At 42.6% G+C, this 21,024-nt stretch overlaps 1 protein-coding gene across 2 annotated transcripts in view; it reads right to left on the bottom strand.

Moving 5' to 3' along the window:
* Nucleotides 1–21,024, bottom strand: part of NPY1R (neuropeptide Y receptor Y1) — a 104,900-nt gene that overhangs the window by 50,134 nt on the left and 33,742 nt on the right. Inside the window, exon 2 of one of the 2 annotated variants that reach the window (XM_040332674.1) lies at nt 11,914–12,003. The exons of the other annotated variant lie outside the window; for it this stretch is intronic. The gene's annotated coding sequence lies outside the window, so the exon portion shown is untranslated. The remainder of the gene's footprint in view (nt 1–11,913; nt 12,004–21,024) is intronic. 2 annotated transcript variants of the gene reach the window in all.

Genomic DNA, 21,024 nt, shown 5'->3' on the forward strand with positions numbered 1-21,024 from the left:
TTGACGATCGGGCACTTAGGTAGAAATTTTAAGTCAGTGTAACTTAACTGCTGAAATTTAAGTTAGGCAGACTTTTTGAGAATTTGGCCCACTATTTTTATTTAAAGGTATAATAGAACAAGGTTTTTGATGGGATGCAGTGTGCAGCACCAGAAAAGTCTTTGCTACAGTATATTGTGGTGGTTTAATGTCTATGCAAAAAAAGCCAAAACTTTTTTTTGTTAGTTTTGGAAAGAGTAGAGAAGGGTTAAACAGTAACTCCACTTTTGTTGAGAAAAAAAACATTCCCCTCTAATAAATCTATGTACAGCATTATTGCACCTGCAGGCCTCTAATGAGTTAGGGCCCTTTCACACGGGCGGACGAACGGTCCATTTTTTACAAGTCTGTTGCACCTACAGGCCTCTAATGAGTTAGGGCCCTTTCACACGGGCGGACCGACGGTCCATTTTTTACAAGTCTATTGCACCTACAGGCCTCTAATGAGTTAGGGCCCTTTCACACGGGCGGACGAACGGTCCGTTTTTTACAAGTCCGACTTGTAATGCTTCCCTATGGGATTGCAGATGTTAGCGGATGATGCGGATGATCCGCCTCCGCAAAGATCCGCTTTTTCAGACGTAAGAAAACCCTATTTTTCTTCCGTCTGGCGGAAAGGATCGGATGAATACGGACACACGGTCCGTATTCATCCGATTCCCCATAGGGGAGAGCAGAGGAAAGACAGGGCGGTCTCTGCACAGTGTGCGGGGACCGCCCTGTCCGCCGACAGCTCAGCGATTTTACGGATGATCCCCGCTGAGCAGACGGACACACACGGGGCGGATCAATACGGATCCGCTCCGTGTGAAAGAGCCCTAAAACTGCATGGTCAGCATCCCTTTAGATATTTCCTTTTGGGAGTATCACATCAAAAATGACATTTCTGTTGCAGGGGATGACTGAAATCTGACGTCTATCTTAGTGCAGACTTCTGGGAAAATCAGTGAGCCAATCACACAAGCAGGAAATGGCAAATCTGGGACGTACTGTACACAGTCTGTGTAAAGAACACCTCCAGGTAGCCATATTGCATTGCATTTTACAGAAAAACACAGAGCTGAATATTGAAAAGGAAAGGTCATTTTTAATAACATTCAATTACAATATGACTTGTGTTGCAATTGTATATGCTACATTATTTTTTTTTTATTTGCTATTTTCTTCCCCCATAAAGGTGGGGTTACCCTTTAAATGACTGTCAGTTTATGTTTTGCTGTCTGTATCCTCTTTGGGAGATTTATCTTTACTTCCCATTCCACCACGCAATTGGAAATGAGAAGAAAATGCTGACAGTTTCAGTTGTAACTGGAACAAAAGCCCCAATTGTAAGGTTTCCCCCCCCCCCCCCCACCTTTTGATAACTGTAAAATGCTGGATTTCCCATCACTTCTGTCTTGGTGTAATCTGCCACCAGGACAAGTATAATACAATAAATCTAGCTAACAGGAAAGCAGATAACAATAAAAACTTAAAGGGATTTAACCCTTCCCCCACCATATTCAAAACACATAAAAACATGTTGCCTAGACATTTATTTTAACTATGAACACAAGTGGGCTGAATGTATCCAACAACTCCATTAAATAAAATAAAGTGTGTAAAAGCTGGCTTTAGATGCTGTCCAAGACATAGTTGCTTTTAATCTGTTGGGCCTAGGGATAGGGGAGGAATGCAGGACAACCAGGTAACTACATAGAATACACAGTACCTCACAAAAGTACACCCCTCACATTTTTGTAAATATTTTATTATATCTTTTCATGTGACAATACTGAATAAATTACACTTTGCTACAATGTAAAGTAGTGAGTGTACAGCTTGTATAACAGTGTAAATTTGCTGTCCCCTCAAAATAACTCAACACACAGCCATTAATGTCTTAACCGCTGGCAACAAAAGTGAGTACACCCCTAAGTGAAAATGTCCAAATTTGTCCCAAAGTGTAAATATTTTGTGTGGCCACTAATATTTTCCAGAACTGCCTTAACCCACTTGGGCATGGAGTTCACCAGAGCTTCACAGGTTGCCACTGGAGTCCTCTTCCACTTTGCGCTCCTCCACCTTCAATTTTTTTTGTTTAATTTCTCTTTATTAAATTTTCCAATTCCATATAATATTTGACATTTCTTGAACACTTAAAAACACCTCCCTAATAACTTTCTTTACTAAATGGTGGTTTCTTTGATTCCTAAAAAAAAGGGGAGGGAGGGTAAGGGGGAGTGTTGTGATTATAAAGGATATATTAATATATATATATTTAAGTGCTTTAATAATGTGACTTTTATTGTGTATCTTATGTGTCTTCTTCTGCTTGTTTACACGTGATTCAGATTTACCTCCCTTAACTTAACTTGAGAGGAGAAAAAAAATGTGTTATCTTTATATGTGTCTTCTTATTTCTAGTTGTCATGTATCCTTCTAAACTATACATGTTTCCAAATCTCCCCCTCCCCCTTTAAATTAAATGAGGAGAGCCTTTAGCCTACTCCACCTTTCATTTGAGGATGCCCCACAGATGCTCAATAGCGTTTAGCTCAGCTTCTTCAGCAAGGCAGTGGTCGTCTTGGAGGTGTGTTTGGGGTCATGTTGGAATACTGCCCTGCAACCCAATCACCTAGGGAGGGAGGGGATAATGCTCTGCTTCAATATGTCACAGTACATGTTGGCATTCATGGTTCCCCCAAATAACTGTATCTCCCCAGTCCTCGCAGCCCCAGACCATGACACTCCCAGCACCATTATTGACTGTAGGCAAGACACACTTGTCTTTGTACTCCTCATCTGGTTGCTGCCACACGCACTTCACACCATCTGAACCAAATACGTTTATCTTGGTCTCATCAGACCACCGGACATGGTTCTAGTAATCCATGTTCTTAGTCTGCTTGTCTTCAGTAAACTGTTTGCGGGCTTTCTTGTGCATCATCTTTAGAAGAGGCTTCCTTCTGGGACAACAGCCATACAGACCAATTTGATGCAGTGTGCGGTGTATGGTCTGAGCACTGACAGGCTGACCCTGCACCCCTTCAACCATTGCAGCAATGCTGGCAGCACTCATATTTCCCAAAGACAACCTCTGAATATGATGCTGAGCACGTGCACTCAACTTCTTTGGTCAACCAAGGCCAGTTCTTAGTGGAGCCTGTCCTGTTAAATTGCTGTGTGGTCTTGGCCACTGTGCTGCAGCTCAGTTTCAGGGTATTGGCAATTTTCTTATAGCCTAAGCCATCTTTATATAGAGCAACAATTCAACTTTTTTCAGATCCTCAGAGAATTATTTGTCATGAGGTGCCATTTTAAGCCTCCAGTGATCAGCATGAGAGAGTGAGAGTGATAACACCAAATGTATCACACAGATAAGAATACAGTGTAAGTTTTTCTATACTGACCCTGTAGTAATAAAACAACTTGAATAAAAATGCATAGTTAAAAACAGATGAAATGGATCAGATGATGTGCGCCTGGCATTGACTTAACCAGTGGCATCATCAAGTCTATAGTTTTAAAATGTTCTTTTTGTAGATTGAAAAAATGTTTTAAATATAAAGCCAGGAAATCAGAAAATGGCCGTAGAGCATAGTGAGCAGAGTCTTTTCCCCCAAAGTATCAAGATACGACTGAATGTGGGCTCAATCCGACTGGCGTACGTCTTAGTACACCGTCGGATCTTAGGTGCATATTTACGCTGGCCGCTAGGTGGTGCTTCCGTTGATTTCCGTGTAGAGTATGCAAATGAGCTAGATACGGCGATCCACAAATGTATGTCCGCCCGGCGCATTTTTTTACGTCATTTACGTAAGGCTTTTTTCGGCATAACGTTACCCCTGCTCTATGAGGCGTACGCAATGTTAAGTATGGACGTCGGGCCAGCGTCAAATTTTCCGTCGTGTACATCGTTTGCGTAAAACGGTTGCGAATAGGGCTTTGCGTAAATTACGTTCACGTCGAAAGCATTGACTATTTGCAACGTGATTTCGAGCATGCAAACTGGGATACCCCCACGGACGGCGCATGTGCCGTTCAAAAAAAATGTAATTTACGTTCAAGATGAATTACCATAAAACACGCCCCCATCTTATCTATTTGAATTGCGCGCCCTTACGCCGACACAGTTACACTACGCCGCCGTAACTTACGGCGCAAATTATTTGTGGATACGGAAAATACGCTGTAAGTTACGGCGGCGTAGTGTATCTGAGATACGCTACGCCGGGCTTAGATATGCGCCGAGGTACGTGGATCTGGTCCTTTCTCTTTTTCTGACATTCTCTGTAAACCCTAGAGATGGTTGTACATGAAAAATTCCAGTGAATCAGCAGTTTTTGAAATACCAGCCCGTCTGGCACTAATGCCCCGTACACACCATCACTTTATGTGATGAAAAAAAATGACGTTTTTAAAAACGTCACTTTAATTGACTGTGTGTGGGGGAAAACGTCGTTTTATGTCTTGTAAAAAACGACCAAAAAAAATTGAAGCATGCTTCAATTTTATGTGTCGTTTTTCAAAAGTGCACTTTTTACTTCACAGAAATTGACCGTGTGTAGCAAAAAACGTTGTTTTCTAAGACGTTTTTTCATCCACGCATGCCCAGAAGCTACTTATGAAGCAAGCTTCAATGGTAAAACGTGGTGGAACGTAACCTTACTTTGCAAGAACATTGTGAGAAAACGATGGTGTGTAGGCAACTTCGTCTTTGAAAATTGAAGTTTCAAAAATGTCATTCTTTACTTCACAGAAAGTGTCGTTTTTTTTCATCACATAAAGTGATGGTGTGTATGCGGCATAACAACCACGGCACGTTCAAAGCCACTTAAAGTGGAGTTTCCATCCCCAATTTTTTTTTTATTATTGTGCTCAAAAAAATAAACAAAAACAAAAAAAAAAATGTTTTTACTCATCTGGAAATGCCTGTTGCTATGCGGTCCCACAAAATCTGCCTTTGGAATCACCTAGGATTCTGACATCATCTCCCTCTAATGCTCCTGGGAAATGTGTTTCATCACGGGTATGCAAATTAGCACTTACGGAGATCCTCGTTTTTTCTCCGTAAGTATTAGTTTGCCGTCGCAAAATTAGGGCTGCTTTTACAAAGTGTAAAGTTAGTACACCATGTAAAAGTAGACCCTTCTTTCCCGCGACGCTGTCAATTTTTTTTTTTTTATTTTTTTTTTCCCGCCGCATCTCTTTTTTTTCCCGACGCAACTTTTTTTACCCGGCGCGATTCACAAAACTCGGCGTAACGTAATTTCGCGCAATGCACGTCGGGAAAATCGTGTCGGGGGCATGCGCAGTACGTCCGGCGTGGGAGTGCGCCTAATTTAAATGGAACTCGCCCCATTAGATTAGGAACGCCTTGCGCCGGACGGATTTAAGTTACGCCGCTCAAAATTTCTAGGTAAGTGCTTTGTGGATCGGGCACTTAGGTAGAGATTTTGCGGCGGTGTAACTTAAATAGGAAAATGTAAGTTACGGCCGCTCTTTGTGGATCAGGCCCTAAGTGCTTGTGGGCTTTGCAATGCCCACACGCAAAATGACAACGGTGTGGACATAGTTTTATAAACTATCTTTTTTGAATATCTATGCGGAGCGGCGGCAGATTGTAAAATAGTAAGTGAGCGGATTTATATTATAAAAACGCATGATGAAAGGACATACATTTAAAAAATGCTAATTGTGGTTGGAACCCCGCTTTAAATTCCCTTTCTGATGCTCAGTTTGAACTTCAGCAAGTCGTCTTGACCACGTTTAGATGCCTAAATGCCTTGAGTTGCTGCCATATGATTGGCTGATTAGCAACTTGTGTTACCAAGCAATTGAACAGGTGTACCTAATAAAGTGGCCAGTGAGTAGAGTGCTGGATGTTGTGCAGCACTGTTCTGTGTGATAACTGCCCAAGCATTGACTATCACAAAAAAAATGAGTAGGAATTAATATATAACAGAGTTATTAAAATGCTGCTATTACAACATTGTGGAAAATTGGATAAATATAAAATATACAACCATTATATATTATGCATCACAGTAGAATCAATTCCGTTTTCATTAAAATTGAATAGCATATCTACATAATAAATGACAAGGTTTTTTTTTTAATTCTTAGAATCTAGTTAGCATTGCAGAAAGGAAATCACAAAGCAGTTTCCTTGGAGAGCTTACAATTTATTAATTTGATAAGATAAAGCACAGGGAAGTAGTAGCTTGACAAAGGTCAAATCCATTCCCTTTCCACTGTGCTAGCACAGCTGAATCCTTTCATCGTCTCTGTTATATTTTATTTACAGCACTTTGACCTAATGTCTATGTGCGGGGAAGGGGATATGCGTAAACGTTTTCTGCTCAGATCTGATAAAGTAATATGCTGGTGCCGGGACCACCACGGTTCTTTTCACTGGCTTGCTGAATACCTTATACATGGACTATTTGTTGTGCATGTTTACTCTTTGCAGAATTTCAGAGTGTTATGAGCTGCCACTTTAAATCAATTGTCCAGTTGATAAATGATTAAATGCTGTAAAATTTATGTTTACAGCTGACATGTTTATATGCGACATGTTAACACGTCAATAAGTTGTTTTCTGTCTTTTCTCTCCTTCAAGATTTACTCCCACAAGAAATACTTGAACCTAAATGTATCAAGAAAAGCCTTGAGCCTTAATGACTATACTGTGGATGAAGTAACTGTAAATAATATTCAACCCAAGCAGCCAGCCTTAGCAGTGTATTATTCCATCTGTACAAATCCTTCCAGCAATATTCAAAATCTGTAGCAAAGTGCTTGGGGTTTCTAAAACTATAGATATTTATTAATTACTAAATAGTGAAAGTACAATTGCACAGGAGTTGCACAATTGCACAATCAGTGGGCCGGATTCAGATAGGAGATACGACGGCGTATCTCCTGATACGCCATCGTATCTCTGAGTGCCGGCCGTCGTATCTATGCGCCTGATTCAGAGAATCAGTTACGCATAGATATCCCTAAGATCCGACTGGTGTAAGTGTCTTACACCGTCGTATCTTAGGCTGCATAATCCCGCTGGCCATTAGGTGGAGCTTCCGTACTGTTACGTGAGGAATATGCAAATTAGTATTTACGCCGATCCAGAAATAAACGACCGCCCGGCGTTTTTTTTTTACGTCATTTGCGTTCGGCTTTTTCCGGCGTAAAGTTACCCCTGCTATATGAGGGGTATGTGCGGCGTATCCTATGTTAAGTATGGCTGTCGTTCCCGCGTCGAATTTTGAAAATTTTACGTCCTTTGCGTAAGTCGTTCGCGAATAGGGCTTTGCTTAAGTTACTTTGCGGCGTAATTTCGAGCATGCGCACTGGGATTTTTTTACGAACGGCGCATGTTCACAAAAAACATAAAAAACGCAGGGTCAAGTCAAGTTTAAATAAAACACGCCCCCAACATCCCCATTTGAATTAGGCGGGCTTACGCCGCAACACATACGTTACGCCGCCGTAACTAAGGGCGCAAGTTGTTTCTGAATACAGAACTTGCGCCCTAAATTACGGCGGCGTAACGTATCTGAGATACGTTACGCCGGGACGGACAGATAGACCATTCTATCTGAATCCAGCCCACTATGTATTGTTTTCTCTTTGTTTATAAATAATGTTGTTGTAATTAGGCCAATTAACAATTTCAATTGTCTAGATCTTGAAGAAGTCAAAATTTTAATTTTATTAAAGAAAGTTTTATAAATCTTTATTAATTATGATTGAACTTTATGCACAATGAAGAGGACTTGTACTGTGGAAGGTGTGTCCCAAAAGGGCAAGCAAAGGGTTAGTTACCGTATTGCCTGTGATCTCCCTGAATCTGATATTTTCCTCATTACTGACTTACAATGCCTTGTTGTGCATTATGTCCCTGTTTTGGGAAGGACAACTTAGTAGATGGTAGATCCTAATGTCAATGCTATCCCCTGAAAAGTTGTGATCTAATTGCTGGTGGGGTATTGATCAAGAAGTAGCAAAAGAATTGTATAAATCATATATCCACAGAATAAATTAAGAAGTAGGGAGATACTTGCACTGCAGCTTTCTCTCCAACAAGAAAAACGGTAAGAAGCACAATAGCAACATCAAATATCACTTCAGATCTTGCAAGACATGATCTCACACTGCCGATACACAGCTGTGAGGTTCTAGGCACACAAGGGCATTTGTAAAGGCTGCTGTTAGAAATCACAGGGCCCCATACAGCCTGCCTGACAGGCACCACCAGCTGAAAGTGACAGAGGCCATAGATTTATCAGTCCCTTTCTCTACAGCCTTTAGCTGCACAGATAAATGAATAGAAAACACTCTGAGACTTCCTGCTCATTCACAAACTGAAGCACAATAAACACAGTTTACTATGCTTTGGCAATGAATGGACACATGAGTGATTGGTACTGAACACTCACTGTGCTCTTTAAGGAAAGAAAGGGGCCAGTAAATGACATCCCCCATGTGCCTGCAGCAGCTGTCAGCGGGAGAGGGGGAAGATGCAGAGGGGCCCAGACATAAGCTAGAAGGGGCTCATGTGCTAGAACCAATCCCTTGCAATGCAGTCGAGGGGAGGGAGAGGAGGAGAAACTGTCAGCGCTGTAGTGGAAAACAGAAGAGGATCTGTGTCTGCTGAGCAGGTGCCTGGGCCCCCCGTTTTAACTGACGTGGCTCAAGCCCAGGACAGGAAGGCTGTCTGTACTGCCTTATTAGTGGCCCTAGCATTAGTAGAGGAGGTGCTCTGCGATTCTTCAAGAGAACTCTAAGCAAAGGGTATATTTTTCAGGGAACTGTTTAGGCACAATTAAAATTTCTAAATGTTCCCAATAACTTAAAAAATCTTTTTTGAATTGAAGTCCACTTTAAGCAAAAATAAGGCATGCTTAAAATCAATACAACATTGAATTAAATATGTTAAATGAGAACCTCAATCAGAAAAAAAAAACACTTCCAGTGAGCTTTTATAACGTAAAGCCTGCAACCTGCAAGGTACAGCCTTAGGCCTCGTACAGACGACTGAACATGTCTGCTGAAACTTGTCCGCTGACCAGTTTCAGCAGACATGTTCGGTCGTGTGTACGGCCGACCGGACAGGTTTCCAGCGGACATTTGTCCACCCGACCGTTTTCGAGCGGACAAATGTTTCTTAGCATGCTAAGAAACATGTCCGATGGAATCCTGTCCGTCGGACATGTTCGGTCGTCTGTACAGACTCACCGTACATGTCCGAGCGGCCGCCATCCCTCGCATGCGTCGAATCACTTCGACGCATGCGTGGAAGCATTGAACTTCCAGGGCCGCGCACGTCGCCGCATCATCGTCGCGGCCACGCCCCCGCGTATCGTGTACGCAGGGATTTCTGTCTGATGGTGTGTACAACCATCAGACAAAATCTCCGGGCGGACATGTCCGCTCAAAACGGTCCGGCGGACCGTTTTGAGCGGACAGTCCATCCGTCTGTACGAGCCCTTAATGTACTAGTATGCGTCGGATGCTAGCACATTATGTCAAACTTACCTTAGGATCAGTGGTGTCGCTAGGAGGTGGCTACTGGAGCTATAGCCCCAATTCTGTGGCCCATAGCCCACAGCAGTGGTGCTGTTTCTGTGTGTAAATAGAAGAGATATATCGCTATCTGCTAATTTTTGATGGGGGGGGGGGGGTCGGCCTTCAATCCACACCACTCCTCTCCCTTTGTCTCCAGAGAAGCTGAATTTTTGGCCCCAATTCTAAGTCCTGAGCAGGAGAGGAGCTGTCTGGAGGAAGGATGGGAAATGTCAGAGCTGACAACTAGCGCATATTGGACACTGAGCTGTCACAGGGCTGAGCGAGGAGCAGCGTGGCACCCCAGGAGCCTCGACATTGTCACTGCTCAGATAAGACACCCCTCGGTCCATGAACAAGGGAGGAGCGGGTTTGAAGATTCAGGCCCCGTACACACGTCCGAGGAACTCAACGTGCCAAACACATCGAGTTCCTCGTCGAGTTCAGTGTTGAAGCCGCCGAGGATCTCGGCGGGCCAACTTTCCTCATTGAACAACGAGGAAATAGAGAACATGTTCTCTATTCGGCCCGACGAGTTCCTCGTCGGCTTCCTCGCTGAAAAGTGTACACACGACCTGCAGAGTTTCTCTGCAGAATCCAGCTCCGACCGAGTTTCTGGCTGAATTCTGCCGAGAAACTCGGTCGTGTGTACCTCAGAGGAATGTCCAGAAAGGGCAAACTCGATCTTTACCTGACTTGCTACCCATAAAGCAGTCACCAGAGCTCCCCCCACGCCAAGATAACAGGACGGATGGCAGACTACATTATTCTCCTGTGAGTCACAATTGTTCTACCTTCCACACTGTACAAATCTGTGCTGTAAACTTGTCCTGTACGTCGGCAGGACAGGTATGATGAATGTGAATGTAAAATTCTTGAATATGTATATACTGGTACTTTTCAGGTATGACATAGGTGCATTTTCACAAAATATTTATTTTTAATATATGTGTATGTAGAATATATCTCTAGCACTATATCTCTTAGTTGGCATTGCCATCTCTATATCTTTTAGCTGGCTCCCCAAAGCATCAGGTCTATCATGTAAAACACTGTGCATAATGCTTTTTCTCAATAAGGAACACAATTGAGGAAAGAATAAAGATTCCCTGTTGCCAAAATCCTGCAAAAAAAAATATTAACTTAATTATTTTTTTACCAACTCCATCATTTTGTATGCATGTTGCAGACCTAGGCACTGCTATTTGCATTAAAAAAAACAGGTAATCTTGTAAATCATAGAACAATATCTTGTGTTTAAAATTGTCAACTACAGCATAGCTTGAACAGTACAAACAAACATAAAACCTGTTCATCTGCCTTTCCCAATTTTATCCTGAAATATGTGATGTGTCCTTATGTGTCATTTCACAAACAGAAATTAATGTATACAATACATAGGAATAACTGTGGCTGCTTTCCCATTCGGTAGGGTGAGCGTTGATGGTAAAACGCTGCTAGTTTTACCGGTGCTTTACCGTCGTTTTAGCAGCGCTATTCGGGCACTTTTAACCCCCCGCTAGCGACCGAATAAAGTGTTAAATGTGCCGTGTAGCACTGCTGCCAAAGTGCTTTGCAGACGTTTCGGCAGCGGTGCCCAATCATTTCAATGGGTAGGGGCGGTGGAGGAGCAGTGTATACAGAATCTGTGGGAAAAGTTAGTTGAACTGTATAAAACAGGAAAGGGAAAATGATGTTCTGTTGAAACCAAACCATAGTCAGGTATAGGGCCGGCCTTTGGGGTGTGCGGGCTGTGCGGCCGTACAGGGCGCCATGTGCAACAGGGGCGCCATGCGGCCGTCACAGCTCACAGACTTGCAGTCAGTTTAACATGATGAATGATCATCATTCATCACAGGCAGGGGCGGCTGGGTCACTGCAGAGGGGGGGCGCCGTCGCGCCGAAGTGTCAGACATTGTTCCCCTCCCTCCTCCTCCTCTCCTTGTTGTCTCATACAGACACACTCACACAGCAGGTGGTACTGGGTAGCGCCGTTGCGTAAAGCGTGCGTAATGCAGGAGCAGAGGGCACTGACTTTGATGCCGATGTCGCACTGAAGTCGGGACTGACAGACTGAGTACTGTGAAGAAAAGTTACAGTAAGTTACTTTTAGCGGCGCTTTACCGTTGATTTAGTGACGCTTTTCATCCACTAGCCGGGTGCTTTTAACCCCGTTAATCCCCTCGGGCTTTAACACTGTAGTGACAGGAGAGGCGCTTTACAGGCACTTTGCATGCACTATTTTTAGTGCTATAGCGCCTGTAAAGTGCCTCAGTGTTAAATTGGCCTAATGAAATCATCTGTCTGCTTACTTTGCTTACTCACCTCCAATCAACATGTTTCTTGTCAGCACATCTGCACACACCATACCTGATTAGCTGGCAGATCTGTCCAACCCTTTCTAGTTTACCTGTGCTGATATAAAGGTGAATTCAATTCAGATTCAGGTATTTACACTAAATTTCATTCAACTCATTTAAGTGATTAGTTAAAGTGGAGTTCCACCCATTTTTTTATGTTTGTCTGTGCTGCATGCCCTAATCTCATAGTGTTCAGAATGGACAATTTTTATTTAATTAGTTGCTTGTAAATACCTTTATTTTGTAATCCTTCATTACTTCCTCCTCCTTATTAGCCTAGGCTATTAAGTCACAAGGCTATTTGCAAGGGTTTCTGGGATAGGCATCATGTTTCCCAGTAGTCCTTGCAAACCTGACTGAAACCTGACTGAAACCTATTACATTGCTTGTGCAGCACTGAGCATGTGTGAGATATGCAAAGCTGAAATCCAGGAAGTCATACAGTCTGGCTTCATGATGCCCACACTTGAGATGGGCACGGTCTATTTCTAGATTATAAACTATCTAAATGCTGTAACAACCTAACAGAACGGACCTTAGTTTACAGACTAACTTTACTAGAATACATTAAGCTTGTGTATTACAGGGGTATTTATAATTAAAAAGTGAAATTGTGGGTGGAACTCCCCTTTAACAACAACACAGTTCAGTACAGTCTATGATCTTTTTTTATTTGCACTTACTGTTATTTTTTTAGGACAAACATTTGGGGCCTACCCACTTCTTTAAAGTTCTTTAAAGCAGTACTGACACACATAGGTTTCACAAAATGTTAAGAAGAAATCTGAAATTCAGCAATCTTCTGAAAAAAGATACACACAGACACAGGGTAACAAAAGTAAGAACCTTACATATAAGGAGTAGAGAAGGGTACTGTGGAATGTGGGGGAGGGAAAAGTGTCATAGAGGAGAGACTCGTCATAAAAATGTTTGATCATGATTTAGAAAACTGAGGTACATTAAAGCTCAAGGGAGGAAATTCCGATTATCCGTCCCCCCCCCCCCCCCTCTGGTGCCACATTTTGCACCTTTCAGGGTTGAGGGGGGAACAGGTACCTGTTTTTTGACTGGTACTGTTTTGTCCCCTCCTCCTTTCTCCACCACCGTGCCAATTAAAAAGTGCAGCGCTCTTCGTGCATGTGCAGTAGGGAACTGAAAGGCTTCACCTTACCAGAAATGGTGGCAGCTGCACATGACAGCCAATCCAAAGATCCGCTGGGGTGGTGACATTGCGGGCTCCCTGGACAGGAAAGTGTTGATATATTAAAAATCAGCAGCTGCAGTATTTGTAGCTGCTGACCTAATTTTTCATGGGGGGTGGAACTCCTCTTTAAGTCAATTATTACTTGTGTCAAAAAGAATTGTCACACCTACAGTAGTTTAAAAAGTTTTGCTTTCCTGAGAATTTTTCTACATTGATCAACACACACCACATTATTGGAAGTGCAGCTGTATGGCCTGTAATATTGAAGGTTTCTTTTTTGTGGGGGACATTGTAGAGCAGGGCATGGATGTGGCCTCTGTCTTATCCTTCAGTTGGCTATTAGATGCCTCATAGGTGGAGAGTGAGATTTATCTTTTAACCTGTTTGGGTTAAGTGTCAGCCTTGCCCCTGTTGGCAGAGGGACACCTTGGATAAGGTTTTATTTGGAAAATTAAGAGTTAACTGAGTTGGTTGCAATGAAGAGAGTGATTACTGGTTTTCCTTTTAGATGGTCAAGTACAGGCCAGCATGTAGGTGCGAAAAATGAAATTGTTCATCTTTCCATTAGAAGGGAAGCTTGAGGGCTTGTGGATGTTGGGACTACTTGCATTCCACAGTGGGGATGTTGGACTCTAGGACACCCCTCATATAGGTATGCCGTACGTGCCTCTTATCTTGCCTTTGCCCTCTGGACTCTGTTATCTCTGACTTGCATTGCTCTCTGTATATGGCTTATGAACTGTTTGGAACCTTATGGTTTGTGCTGCCATTAAGCACAGCTTGGAACTTAACTGATTTTACCATTAGGCCCTTTGTGTTATTTACTATGTAGCAACCACCAGCAATACATTTTAAATGTTAAATTAGCCTTTCCCTGCAAATAGTGAATTATGTAACACTCCAAATTGTAGCGTGAGCTATTTAGATGTTACAGACAGTAATGTAAGAATTTTAGATGGATGTTACTTCCAGAATAATGCATAAATTGCTTGCCATCCCTCATGTCCTAAATTAAAATCAGTAATGGTCTAGTCTTGCATGACATAGTTAGATATACAACATTTCACCTCACCTCACCCCACACACATGTGTGTGCCTTCTAGCACCACAAAAGAGAACATAAAGTAGATTAAAGCGTAAGTAAACCCAATGATTTTAATAGTTTCCAAAGACAGTTACATTCCCGCCATGCCGGAAATGCTAACTGTCTCATTGGCTGTGCTCTCAACCAAACTGTCACACCATCCAATGGCTGGTGTCATAACTTATCACATGTGCAGCATCATGGCAGTTGAAGATTAAACAGAGGCCAAGATGGCAGCTTCCTTGGCTGAAAATGATAGGTGGGTTTACTTCCACTTTAAGACATAATATAGATATAAGTTCGCACACAATCTAAAGGTTGGTATTTTCAATAGTGCAGCAACCTTATTCAAATATTAACCATTATGCTGCCAGGGATGTAAGGCTTACACTGTAATAGGACCATGTTCAATAGGCCAGCTTAATAAGCCTTGCGTTCGCTGCATTTTCTTCTGCTATAAGCTCATGATCACTTCAGAAATCCTGAAGTTATGGCAGAAGGGTCTCCTAATCCCTGAATAGCTGTGATCGGTGACTCACAAGCCTTAATGACTTTGCAGACAAATTCTACAAATAATCTATGGATATCCTCTCACATATACCTGAAACTACCTTCAATGATTTATAGGACACTTGTTGCTCTCCAACACAGGAAGGGAAAGATGTCATCATCTGCCCTGAATAACATCCAATATCCTTTATAAATGTAGACCCCAAGGAGTTTATTAAACTCATTGATAATAGACTTCAGCCTTATTTTCCCTCCTTAAACCACAGAGGGCAAGTGGGCTTCGCCCCCTTTCTAAAGGCTCACCATAACACAATCCATACAATCTTTCTCATCGAGTATGCCATCAAACACAATCAGCCCTTCTGTGTCTCTTGTCTATTGATGCCAAGAAAGCATTTGATCACCTGAGTTAGGATTTCCTGCCAGCTACCCTGATACATTTCAAGGGTTTAAGATACCAAATGTGGGCAAATCCCACAAATCCAGCAACTATGACAATATCAGTGGACTACACCTCAAAGAATCAGGAGCCAGACCAAGTATGATTAAATAAAGTTTATTATTATAAATGAAACCCTTCCAACTCCAACAAACCATAAACAATGTAAAAGTGAGAAATAACCATGACAGTGTAGCAAACCCAGAATAACAACCTAACACATGCTATGTACAAAAATGGAAGGAGCTCACATTATTGGGCATGATCAGGACTGGGAACAAGGGGAGCAGAGCAGGGTACAGAGTACTAAACACAGGATACATGATACTAAATGCAGGATACAGGGTACTGGAAGAAGGTCACAGGATACAAGGCAGGGGATACTGGATCAGGCAGGGACACAGCTCACAGGAAGAACACTGAGGTATAGTTCTCAATTAAGAGAGGGATTATATACCTTCCCAGCAGCCAGTACCAGATGGAGCCTAATTACTAAAATAAGCTGGCTGCTGGGCGCCCCAGAACTGCTCTGGGAACAAGAGTGCCTCCAGTAGGGAATATAAGTCTTGGCATGAAACCCAAAAGTCTGTGTAAGCACCAGATAAGTCAAAAAAGGTTTCCCATTACCAATGTCTGGAAACTCTCTCGATTTTCTCAGGCCAGAGTCCTTCAACTCGCTGGGTGACATGTCTCCTGGGTCTGGTGACTGGCTATGTGCCCTGCCAATATGAAATTTGTCTGGGTGCCTTGCCACTGAGGTCCGAAAGCTGGCTGGGTTCCCTACAGGTCAACACTTGGAGCTTACAATTCCCTAATGCAAAAAATGCCCCGATAATGGCCTAATACCAGAGTCCTTGGCCTATATAGGTACCCTGACCCCAGGGTGTCCCACCCCAACTGGATCTTCCACATCCTGATTGCTAGAAACTGCTTTGTATTTTAACAGCCACGTAGGTCTAACCAAGGGATTGGTTACCCTGGACAAGGTTAAAATAGAACTCTACCTATCCCCAGAAGACCCCTACTACCGGGGCTGTAATAGTCAGTACAGCTCTCACATTCAGAGTTGGTATCTGGACAACCAGGCCTTAGTGCAACAGAAGCAAATGGCTTCCAAAGGAACTCAGGACAGACAACAATAGGAAGCTTATAAGACCAAACCAGGAACCCATGTCAGGCATTCAACAGACATGAAGATAACATTGTATTAGACCAGCTGAAGAGATTCTACCCCTGGTACCAAAGACTGGCTGGGCATTTGGCACAAGACCATCATAGGCAGGCTAAACATTGGGCAGTGGACCATCAGAGGCAGGCTGGACATCAGCCAGCAAACCATTATAGGTGGGCTGGGCAGTGAGCACCAGATTATTAGGTTGTGCAGCAGGCATGGAATCATCAGGCTGGGCAGTAGGCATGAAACTGCCAGAGGCAGGCTTGGCAGCCAACAGAGGATCAGTGAAGTCAGGCAGAGGATCTGTGAAGTCAAACTGTACAGTAAGTAGGGAATCAGCGGCATCAGACTGGATAAAATAAGTTATATCAGCAAGGATAAACTGGGTAGCAGGTCAAAAATAAGTCACACTGAGAGACTGGAATATGGGCTTAATGCATAGTGGCTTTGAGAAAGTTTTTAGACAGGCTTGAGTAAATGTAATTTTGGTAGAGTAAGTCTACGGCATTTAGAGTTCTTTATTATGAAAGGGCAAGTCAGCACTGAGGCAGAGTCAGGAGTAGGCTGGCCCATAGTTGCTGCAGCGGAAGGCAAGACTAGAGTAGTTGGCATGGACTTGGCAGGCATGATTGACATTGGCTGGACTGGAGCAAGGGGCAATGATGCAGGCTGGACCGGTCAATTAGTGTGGAGGCAGACTGTACTGGATCAGCAGGCATGGAGGCAGACTGAACTGAATCTGAAGGTATGGGGGTGGACTGGGCTGGATCAGCAGTCATCTAGGCAGAATGGGCTGAATTAGTAGTCATGGAGGCAGATTGTACTGGATCAACAAGCTTGAAGGAGATGAAGGGGAAATGGACTGACTCACAAGGCATGGAGGGGGACTGGGCCAGATCAGGAGACATGGAAGGGGACTGGGTTTGGATCAGAGGGCATGGCGGTAGACTTGACCAGATCAGAAGGTATGGAGGTGGACTGAGCCAGATCGGAAGGCATGGAGGTGGACTGGGCCAGATCAGCAGGCATATAGACAGATTGGACTGGATTAGCAGGCATGGAGGCAAATTATATTGAATCAGCAGGTATGGAGGCAGACTGGGTGGGATCAGTAGGCATGGAGTGAGGAACTGTGTGAATAATGGAGGCAGCAATGGATAGTGTTAGAATTGTATGGGTGGGAAAAAAAACATTTGTTTATTTTTGGGTTTGAACACTGAAATCGTATTACTCGATGGACTGAGCTTGGAGGCTACTCATCCCAGGATCTATTCTGCCCTCTTTTACCCTCCCTTACCCCTCTCTTTTACCTTTTTATGCATGCCAACTATCTGTTTTATTATTTTTCTTTATCCTATTTTTTACTTTAACCCCTCTTCTGATCGCCTTGCAATACTTGCCTTGCCCTGACTTACGTGATTGATAATGTCTCCTTTTAGTGACTGTGAAACAAGAGCACGTATAAGGGAGAGAAGAGTTCTCTTCCAAATATAGGGATTTTTGAGTGAGGTGTCCCTAAAATCCCTATATTTGGAAGAGAACTCTTCTCTCCCTTATACGTGCTCTTGTTTTATATGTATCTAATGTTGGGATTGTGAGTCACTGCTATTCGACTTGGGAAACTTTTCACCCACCCCTCTGTTTTTCTTTTAGTGACTGTGCTTTCTTTTTATTATGTCCTGTAGTACACTCCAATTGGCATCTATTCTGCATTTTGTACTTAAAAATGTTTGATAAACTTTTACTATTTAAAAAAGAGAACTGTTTATTGTCATGCCACTTGAGGTCTTAAGTGGGGTGCAGCAAAAAGGTTACATATTGCATATTACATGTTGCATTTAAAGCATTAGTTGGTTTCTACTATTTTATTAATACACATATTAAAAGCCTTAAAACAGAACTAAAGGCAACATGTTTTATTTGTTCATGTTAGATTAGAGTATAGTAGGGTTATCACCCCTGTAAGGTTTATTTTTGCAATATGTATCCGACTGGGGAGATTTTCCTTCACCTCCTGTCTCATTGTCAAAACAGAAAGTGAGAGTACTGAAATCCCTGGTTGTCACCAGGTCGCAAGAAAGAGTGTCCCTATTGGAAGGTAACCCCACTATTCCTGTTTTGGGGACAACCCAAAATGCAGGATTTCCTTTTACATTCACATTGGTTGACACTGGTAAACAGGACTAATAGAGAGGATGAGTCTCCCTAGCAGGGGCACAGACAGCAAAATATACCTGACAGGTGTTCTAATCCCTATCCACTCCAGGGACGTGCAGTCAGGGAAGGCAGGTGAGGCAGAACATAAAACCTATGGTCCAGAGATATGCGTCTCCTTGCGCAACCTGTCAAAAGCTAGGAGGGAGAATGAGAATCTGCTGCTGTTGAAAAGGTACTGTTATAATCAAGCTAAATCATATATTATTATGCTATATGTTATAACATAATAATTATTTTACTGTGAAATTACTGGTTTGAGTTATAACTTCAAACTTCAGTAATTTTTCTGTTAAGTCATCTGCTTGAGTACAGTTTTTGAAAATATAGTAAATTACCTTAAAAACAATATATAATAATTATTTGTATATTACTTATGGCAATTAACCCCTTGCTGTCAAGTCTGACACTTTTCTCCTACATGTAATAATCATGGAAAAGAAAAAATTGCGCTAACAAAACAATGAATCAGTTAAGTGAATAAATACGGAGGCAGCAATAGCGTGACCTAACAAAAAAAACTGAAGAAAAAGAAAAAGTTGCGCCAACCAAGTAATAAACAATAAAGTCCTTTGTGTATCCACAAATAAATAATCAAATTAAAAAGGAAGAAAAAATCGCACCAATATAAGTGCAAATAGGTCCTTAATATATGCACATAAGCAATATTAGAGTCCAAAACGGTGAAATCCAGGACAAACAGCACCCAGTGTGAAGATAATAACATAAACGTGATCCGCCACCACATTGACTGAGGCTTACCAAAAGGTAACCAAATAACAGCGTTATTTTAGGTCACAGCAGGATACTCCAGAGTATGGGGACACAGCTTAAGATGAACCAGGAATGTAAACAGACCACAACTCATAGGAAATCCTCGGCGGGATACAGCAAGATCTATTGTGAAGTACTCCTCCTCGAATCGTCTCATACAGCCCAGTCGATATTAGACATGCAGGGCTTCTGCTATATGCCGGCCGGCATTTGTTTTTACGCTTGTATTTGCTCTACGTTTGTATGTAGTTTTTTAAACTTTTAATAAAATTGTTGGTACCTACTACCCTATGTGCGGTCTCCTTCCCTGCATGTCTAATATCGACTGGGCTGTATGAGACGATTCGAGGAGGAGTACTTCACAATAGATCTTGCTGTATCCCGCCGAGGATTTCCTATGAGTTGTGGTCTGTTTACATTCCTGGTTTATCTTAAGCTGTGTCCCCATACTCTGGAGTATCCTGCTGTGACCTAAAATAACGCTGTTATTTGGTTACCTTTTGGTAAGCCTCAGTCCATGTGGTGGCGGATCACGTTTATGTAATAATCATAATTTTTTTGCTAGAAAATTACTCAGAACCCACAAACATTATATATATATATTTTTATCAGACACCCTAGAGAATAAAATGGTGGTCATTGCAACTTTTTATGTTACACAGTATTTGTGCAACAATTTTTTTAACTTTTTTTTCACATACATTGGCGCATATTTATGCGGGCGTAGCGTATCTAATATACGCTACGCCGACGCAGCGCACAGATGCAAGCACTGGATTCACAAAGCACTCGCCCCCAAATCTACGCTGGGTTTCCTCAGCGTAAGCCAGCATAGCTGGAAGTGGGCTTGAGCAAAGGTAATAAAGCGTGACCACATGTAAATGATGGACTGAGAGTCATAAAGATACGAATAACGTACGGTGCATGCGTCTCCCGGTGGACGCAACCCAGTGCGCATGCGCAGAATCACGTCGGAACTACTCCCTAAGATACGCTGGATCACTGCCTACGAAGTGAACGTAACCTACGCCCAGCCCTATTCACGTACTACGTAAACGATGTAAAATATGACAGCTCTGTTCCCTGGTCCATACCTTTGCATGAGTTTCGCCTCCTATATGTGGAATAACTTTACGCCGGATGTACGCCTTACGCAAACCGCGTATATTATGCGCCGGGTGCAAGTAAGTTTGTGAATCAGCGTATCTCCCTCATTTGCATATGTGCATAGAAAATCAATGGGAGCGCCCCTTGCGGCTAGCGTAAATATGCGCCCACGATACGCCGGCGTAGGAAAGTTACGTCGGTCATATGCAGCCTATTTTCAGGCGTATCTCAGATTTCGGGCACGGCACATAGATACGACGACGCATAGATAGACTTACGCGGCGTATCTCGAAATACGTCGGCGTAAGTGCTTTGTGAATCCGGGCCTAAAGATAACCCAATTTTTTTGTATAATGTGAAATATGATGTTACGCCAAGTTAGTAGATACCTAACATGTCACGCTTTAAAATTGAACCCACTCGTGGAACGGTGCCAAAGTTAAGTACTTAAAAATGTTCATAGGAGACGCTTTAATTTTTTTACAGATTACATGTTTAGAGTTACTAGGGAAGTCTAGTGCTAGAATTATTGCTCTCGCTCTAATGATTGCGGTGCATGTAACTTGTGTG

This window comes from Rana temporaria, chromosome 1 (assembly GCF_905171775.1).
Source record: "Rana temporaria chromosome 1, aRanTem1.1, whole genome shotgun sequence".
NCBI lineage: Eukaryota > Metazoa > Chordata > Amphibia > Anura > Ranidae > Rana > Rana temporaria.